The sequence below is a fragment of the Aethalodelphis obliquidens genome, unplaced genomic scaffold (genome assembly GCF_003676395.1).
Source record: "Aethalodelphis obliquidens isolate GAN/ISIS:26980383/991018 unplaced genomic scaffold, ASM367639v1 scaffold71, whole genome shotgun sequence".
NCBI lineage: Eukaryota > Metazoa > Chordata > Mammalia > Artiodactyla > Delphinidae > Aethalodelphis > Aethalodelphis obliquidens.
The window spans coordinates 5,388,400-5,396,879 of NW_020838015.1; the positions used below are offsets into that span (position 1 = coordinate 5,388,400).

At 41.3% G+C, this 8,480-nt stretch overlaps 1 non-coding gene across 1 annotated transcript; it reads left to right on the plus strand.

The window, feature by feature from the left end:
* Positions 1-8,180: 8,180 nt before the first annotated feature.
* TRNAA-UGC (transfer RNA alanine (anticodon UGC)) lies at positions 8,181-8,253 on the plus strand. Its single transcript has one exon. It is a non-coding gene; the product is annotated as a tRNA-Ala (tRNA).
* The last annotated feature ends 227 nt before the right edge of the window (positions 8,254-8,480 follow it).

The window sequence follows — 8,480 nt, forward strand, 5'->3', positions numbered from 1 at the left end:
ATTTTAATTTTTACAAGTTATTTACATAAGTTCCAGAAACCCAGAGTTGTACCATATTACCTAAAGTGATTAAGATCCACCATCTTAAATCTTATAGAAAACAACTTCCTGGCAAATCAGGACTTTAAGACTGTGGTACAGTGCTGGCACCTGGTGGCAGCAGGCCCTGAAACATGAAGTGTTCTTATTTAATGCTTCAGGAAGCAAACTGTCAACACCCATCACAAGATCTTAGCAGTCTGCTACATTTTAGAACCCTTTCGATTTCTAAAATATAAACCAGTCCTAGGATTTTCCTAGAAAAGAAACTCCAAAAGACTAATAAATATATGAAAAAAATGTTTATCATCCCTAGAAATCAAGGAAATGAAAACAATGAATTACCATTTTATACCCAACAGATTGTCAAATATTAAAAAGTCTGACACCAGTTGGTGGCCAGAATATGGAAAAATGGGAACTCTCAAACACTGCTGTCCAAATTGGAAGTGCTATTTTGCTATACCAATAGCAATTTAGCAATATCTAGTAAAAGTGAGGATGTGCATGGACAGTAGTTGGGCAATTCTAATTTGGGTATATATTCTAAACCTGAGGAAATGTCTCTGCTCAAGGAAATGTGTTACAAGGATGTTCATGGCAGCACTATTTGTAAGAGCAAAAAAAAAAAAATTGGAAACATCCTAAACGTTCAGCAATAAGAAGACAGCTAGTTTGTCATAGTTAAATAGCATAAAGCAGTAAAGCTGAATGAACAAGGGCTACATATGTATCAACATGGCCGAATCTTAAAAACAATGGTGTGAAAGAAGCAAACTTCAGAATGATACATACAGCATACTATTTATGTACAAATGAAAGCACAGTACTATATGTTGTTTTTGGAAAACTAAACATGTAATGTACAAATATACAATGGAACAAGTTCAACACAGTGGTTGCCTTTAGGGAAGGAGGAAAGGGAATGGGATTGGGGAGGAGGATACACGGAACTTATATCTGCAAGGTTTCACTTAATTTTGCCTATTTTCTCTGGCATTTTTATATAAATTGGTGCTTATTATATTCTTCTCTTTTTCTGCACATTTATATGCATACCATGGAATATTATTCAACCACAAAAAAGGAGTGGAGTTCTAACACGTGCTACAACAGGGATGAACCTTGAGGACATTATGCTAAGTGAAAAAAGGCCAGCCACAAAAGGACAAATAGTGTATGGTTCCACTTATGTGAGGCACCTAGAGTAGTCAAATTCATAGAGATAGAAGGTAGAATGGTGGTTGCCAGGAACTGGAGGGAAGAGGGAATGAGGAGTTGATGTTTAATGGGGACAGAGTCTCTGTTTGGGAGGATGCAAAAGTTCTAGAGATAGATGGTGGTGATGGTTGGAAAACAATGTGAGTGTACTTAATGTCACCGAATCGTACACTTTAAAAAATTGGTTAAGATGGTAAAATCTTACGTAGATTTTACCACAATAAAAATTTTGTCGGCCCTTTGGGCAACCACTCGAGTGTGGCAGAGAAGTATGCTATATTGATGCTTGCAGTTGTAGTACAGAAGTCAGTGGAAAGGCGAGGAGATAGCTCTAGCTAGCATTTCAGCCTTTCATAAAAGCTATAACAGGATAACATCAAGATTTAGTGTTCGGTAATTAAAGACAAGAACAATTTTATTTTACTGCTTCTTGAAATACTAGCTTTTCCTGCCCTCTCACCAACAAGGGACTAAGGCCAGCAGTGCCTGCTTATTTTTGAACAAGTTCTACTCTTCCACTCCCCCTCGACCCCACCCTCAGCAGCAGAGGTATGACTACAATTTCCTGATGACTCTTGGTTGTGGTGACAGGATACCAGGAGATGGCAGCAAAAGACCATCTAGTAGGAAAGTCCTGCCAGATGCCCAAGAGAACAGAGAGAAGTCACAAGTTGACTTTGATTGCTAGGTCCCCACCTCAATTCAGGAATGAGCTTAGTGTTCTGTCACTGTGTAATAATACCATGCCTGTGGCCAAGAGAGATACACCAAGCACAAGGTCATCAAGAGCCAATCACTGAAGAAAGAGCACTTCCAAAATGAGGAGAAGGAAAGAGAAAGATAACACGAGACTGGTCAGTTAAACTCATTGAAAACGTCTAGGTTCTAGGCTTGGTGGATCCAAAGCTGGGTAAAGCAATCTCTTCCCTTGAGACAATGTCTAGTAGAAGCTGTAAACCAGATGTAGTTACATGAGGAAAAACAAAAGGTGGGTCTAAGGTGTTTGGAATGACACCTGTGCTGGGTATTTTCCTTTGCCTTCCAGATCTGCTTTGTACCCTTTTCCTTACTGCTCTCTGCCCCAAAAGCTGCTCTGTGTCGATTGGAAGCCAGAGGACACAGGAGCCAGTGAATGCAGTGGGGAGATCAGAAGAGAAAAGGTGAGTGCCATCGGGCTTTTATTCCCATGACTCTCTCCCTGCAAGGTTGCTATCGCTCACCCTGCTGCAGAAGTTTCCTCTCGCGGGGGCCTGCCCTACAGGATTCCCTCTCATTCTAGTTTCCAGTAATGGCTCCTTCCCCTCCTCTCTCCTGATCTAGGGTTAGTAACTGCAGCTTCTAGTCTTGCTTCCTGCACTATCTCTTGGAGTCCTTTTCACTCCACCTATATTTCAATGAAATGCTTTGTAAATAAACCCTCCTTAAATGATCCCTATTGGTGTGCTATCTGTTTCCTGTTGGGACCGTGGCTGATACAACACCCGAATGAATCATATTCATCCCCTAAGACTGAACTCAGGTAAAGAAAGTTGAGGAATAATAGGAGTGGTTTACATGGAGGCTATTCACATGTTTTCATGGAGGACCATGCGTAATTCAGTACCACCAGAAAGTAAGTTATAAAGCAAGACAGGTCAATTCAGTTGAAGCTGAAAAGCAGTTAATATGACACACAAGGCTCTCTTGATCTGGTACCCAGTACCTTGAGACTGGTGCCCAATGTCAGACAGTGTGTCTGAGAGAGAAAGGCAGTTCTTGAAGGGTGTTGATTCGTATAGTGTTTTAGAATTTTGAATATAGTTTCCACCCAACATAGGAAGTTGGGAGAATGGTTAGGGCAGAAACTTGGCAATATGGAAACCAGCTGAGGAGAATCTACCACAATCCAGGCAAGAGATGAAAATGTGAACCAGGTTAACAGTATTTGGGATGTGTTTGATAAATATTTTAAAAGTAAAAAAAATCAATAGAACTGGATACTCAAATAGAGGTGTCAAAGAACAAATGAAAACCATCAGAGGTTAAAAAAGTACAAAGTTGAGTCTATTAATTTCCCACGCAATGGAACACACACCAGTGAAGAAATGCACTGATTAATTTACTGAGGAAAAAAATAGAGGTATTATTAAGTGCCAGAAAGGGAGCTTCATAGTGGTTACGCTAATGGAAGATTGAAAACTAACACTCTGGATAAAACAGAATGAATCCATAGGTCTGACGAGGTTGGTTTACTCAAGTCCTAGCACCCACTGGTCAGGAAAGCATCATCAATTAGTTCCAACAAGTGTGTGGCTTACCACAGTCACTCAAAAAGCATGATCTTTTGTCAGCTTCAGCTGGTTACAGACAGTTGTGGTGATACACAGCATTCAACTTTGATATCTCCTATGCAAGCACTGCTGTAAGTGGGACATTTTCCTTTGTTGGGGGGACAAGCATAGGAGGTGATAAAAGAGTTGAACATCCCCTCAGGCTACTTGGCTTGCATGACTAGTTGGATGCAGGAGTGCGGTAACATTAACTGTGATCGTGAATACCAGAAAAGGTTTAGGGGTGGAGAGCTGGTTAGGGGAAATAAAGTTGGATGTCTGGGCCACGCTGAATTTGAAGTATCAGTGAAATAGATGCGTCTGCAATAGAAAACTCTGGAGCAAGTCTCGAGAGATAGTTCTAGGAGTCAACTGGGAATAGTTAAGAGGAATCACCACTCAAGAATAGCACAGAGAGCAGTGGGCAAAGAGATACTGTGATGGCTAATTTTATATATTAACTTGACTAGGCCACACTGCTCAGATAGTTGGTCAAACTTTATTCTACATGCTTCTGTGAAGGTGTTTTGGATGAAATTAACATTTAGATTGGTGAACTTTGAGTAAAGCAGATTGCTCTCCATAATGTGGGTGGGAGTCATCTAATCAGTTGAAGACCTGAACAAAAAAGAATGACCTCCCTTGAAAAAGAAGGAATTCTGCCAGCAGACAGCCTTAAGACTTGAACTGCAGATTTTGGACTTACCAGCCTCCATAATCACGTGAGCCAATTCCTTAAAATATGTATGTATGTATCTATCAATCTATCACATGAGCCAATTCCTTAAAATATGTATGGTATGTATGTATGTATTTATCTATCTATAAATCCTATTGGCTCTGCTTCTCTGGAGAACCCTAATATAGATATTTATCCCCCAGGCCTTTTACTGTTTACATTGAGGTAGGAAGGTAACCTCACGCCAGGTAGAATGGAAATATCTTTCCTTTCCTACAAGGAACAGAAATCTTTACAGCAAGGGATAGATATCAGTCTGTGATAACACCACCAAACAATGACTCTGCTGATAGGACCATCAAGGCTCCTCCTGATTTCCCTCATAAGAGTCCTGATACCCAAAGAAAAGACTCCCTATCTAAAGGGGTTAGTGGAAGAAAACAGGGCCAGCTTTTCCACATCTCATCCCTGCAAAGGTAAGGCACAGTGAGGGCATTATGCTCTTACAGAGAGGTTTTACCATCTCTGGACTCTCTCCATCTCACAAGGCTGAGAATAACAAGGAATCCTAGGCATCCTCCTGCTTGAGGATCACTGGTTTAGGGCACTTCTTCCCAAACTCTAACATGCATATGAATCACCTGGGGACCTTGTTAGAAAACAATTCTGATTCAGTAGGTCCACGGTAAGGCCAAAGAATATGCATTTCTAGCAAACTCCCAGGGGATACGAATGCTGTCAGTCCATGGATTCCAGTTTAGTAGCAAGGTCCTAAAGTGACGGAGGTTACTGATGCCTGACCAACTTGTGTACGAAAGTCAGTGTAGCCTTCTGGAGAATTAGCAACAGGCTTCATGTGGTCCAACAGAAGCTTCTGAGTAATAAATGTTTTATTGGTGGGAGGTGTCTTCCATGTACATTTTACCTCAGGGGGCCTTGCAAATAAGAGAAGCTCGTTGAGAACTAGACTCTGGTTGATCAGGAGGGAAAAGGTGAGATGTTAAGGTATATCAGCAACTCCCCATGTATTTTGTCTTCTAAGATAATTGTTATAGCTTTAAAGCCATGTACACAGGGGCCTGACCATGATGCGCTTGGCCTCACCCACTTTGCACTACAGGACCGCTCTCAATGAGGAAGGCTGCAGATCTAAAGCAAACTTATTGTGTACATTTGCAGGTCATAAGTTCCATTTGTGGTGAGTTCCACTCCCCCTGGCTCAAACATCTAAATGTGACGAGACCTCTATTACTCTCTACCAGTACCTTCTAGGTATCCCTACACCCATTATATGATTACATTTATTTTCTGGCTGATCAGTTTGCAGTAGCAGCCACCATCTGGGCTGGGCCCCAGCCTGTATCGCTAGTCCCATTAATACCAGATACAGCTTCCATTATGTGTGAAGCTGCCCTTCCAGGCCACAGCCCTGCTTGCTGTCTTGGAACAATGAGAGCTTGGGAGACTGCGTATCCTAAACCCACCTCGGAGAAATGTTCTTTTGGTCTGGATCTGCTTGGATGCACCATGGAATGCGCCCCCCAGAGAAGGATCCCTTCCCTGACATTTCACATTTTTATAAGGAATTTTTTATAAGGAAATTGGGAGTAACCAAAGAGTCTTGTGAATGGCAATTGAAAGTCCTTGAGCTCACACAGTCAGACAAAGACCTTTTTGGCAAGAGGAACAGCCCACTCTCAGACATCAGGCACACAGTAGAGTTTACACACCCATGCTGGCATCAGCTAGGGATTTTGCAGCATTTTCTGCTAAGCCAACTCCTTTCTAGGTGACCAAAGGTAGGAAGGTACCAGGGCTGTCCAGCAGACCAATGGGATTATGTCTCCTCTGAAAATGATTTTAAGAGGTCCAGAGTTTAAGCCCAACCACTGTGGGATAGTATAATTAGTCCATAAATAAAGAACATGAGCCTAGGGAAGGTAGCTTCTTTTTAGACCAAAACAAACAAAAAAATAGAATGAAAAATAAATCGAATTGAGGTGAGAAGGAAAAAAGTCACTGAGGAAAGTCAACACTTGCCATGCTGTGGCTTTAGGAATCACATATAAGTGAGAGAAGAATCTCATTTCTCTCCATTCAAAACCTATTCAGCGGCCAGTTAATGCTTTAGAGGTAGCATAAGGACACCCATAAAGAACCAGAATCTGACAGAACATGGGCCAAACTCAGGAAAACAGGGAAAGGGAAACTCTTAGAGTCCAGGTTAATTATACATGAAAACGAATAAGCAGTCTCTAGACTGGAATCTGCACCCAGACCTGTCCCACCTTGGGAGAAGGCAAATTGATTGGTTTTGTTTGAAAACATAGGAGTAAATATTTTATAAACTTGGAAAACACACAAAAAGTAAGCACTAAAAAAATTAAAATCATCCACAATTCCTCAACTGAAATATATTTGTTAGATTTCCTATTTTTCTTAGGTACATTATTTTTCTTAAATTGAGATGATATACAAGTGTCATGCAGTACTGTCTGAATTTTAAGTTCTGGTTTTTGTATTACATGATCAAAACATAGGCTACAAGACTTACAATAAAACAGGTTTTTCCTCTATATTTCTAAACTTTAATATTTCATAAATTGACTACAGAAGGTGGATTTAGCACTCTTACATAATGCCAGCCTCCCTCACCTCTAATATTATATCAATTTCTGGTTAAACCAGTATTTACTATTTTCCTTATTAAGATCACTATGATTCCCTGAAAAGCTAAGTGGTAAATATGATTATGATTCCTTTTTGGTGCTCTTCTACCCCGTACCTGGAATTCATTTGCCTTGTTTTTTCTTTTATTTCAGTTAAGTATTTGCATAGGTTCAAAAGAAACAATTTGGAAATCTGCTATGTCTCATAAGACTTACAATTTAGTTATCAGTCATTAGTGGAGGAAAACCTTTTCAGACTAAAAGATACTACCATTATATGCTTCAGCTTTATGTGTTGAAACAGACTCCTGTACATTCTCAATTTTTCACACAATTAAGTCCTAAAAGTATTCTTTGATGTATCACACAGACTGCAAAGTAACATTTTTCTTATGCTGAATGTCCAAATCTACACATATCGTCAGGAGATATTGATGGTGCGCTCTTTGCTAACAAGAAGGAAGAGAAGGAAGAAGGGACACAGAAAAGGGCAGCAAGCCCTTTTTTTCCTTGCTTGGGCATTTATCATTTTCAACATTTCTCCTTTGCCTTCCGAGAGATTTCTTACATTCACTTTCCCATCGAGACTAATATGAATGTTCTTAGCAATAGTCCTGAGCACCTAAGTGGAGATGTCAGTTTCTCTGGCTCTCCAAACCTGAAAGTCTGCCATACCTTCTCGTTACTGAGCATAGGGTAATACTTTCTGGGATGTATCCATGTTTTCTGGATTTTCCTTGTTAACAGACTCAGAACCCGAGTGCCAGAATGCTAAGGGGGCCTGAGGCCATTTGGGCCATTTGGTACATCTTTGTGAGCATTTACCTCAAGCAGACCTTCAATTTATTTTTTTTTTCGGTACGCGGGCCTCTCACTATTGTGGCCTCTCCCGTCGTGGAGCACAGGCTCCGGACGCGCAGGCTCAGCGGCCATGGCTCACGGGCCCAGCTGCTCCGCGGCATGTGGGATCTTCCCAGACCGGGGCACGAACCGGCGTCCCCTGCATCGCCAGGTGGACTCTCAACCACTTCGCCATCAGGGAGGCCCAGACCTTCCATTTTTGAACCATACTAGCAATTGCCTGACCCAGTCCCTGCTTTACTTTCAACACAATCATTTTTCCATTTGGGATCTTTTTTTCCACAACTTTTCATCTTTGCCGTTTGCAAATGTCCGGACGTCCCCTTCTTCAGGCCATACTGTGGCAACCATACCGCTCCTTTCTTCTACTTTTTACTCCCTCCAATATTGACCTGAGGGAATTCCCTGGTGGTCCAGTGGTTAGGGCTCTGCACTTGCACTGCAGGGGCCACAGGTTTGATCCCTGGTCGGGGAACTAAAGATCCCACAAGCCGCTTGGCGTGGCCAGAAATAAAAAAGATTGGCTTGAGTTATGTATGGTTTTCTCTTCCTTCTTCCCTCCATTTTGCAATCTTCTAACTTGACCTTCTTTGAGCAGAAGCATGCATAATTTTCTCAAAGAATGGGACAATCTTTTCACATACACTAAAAGGACAATCAACCTTTGCATATTCAGATATATGCCTGTCATACTTATCTTGA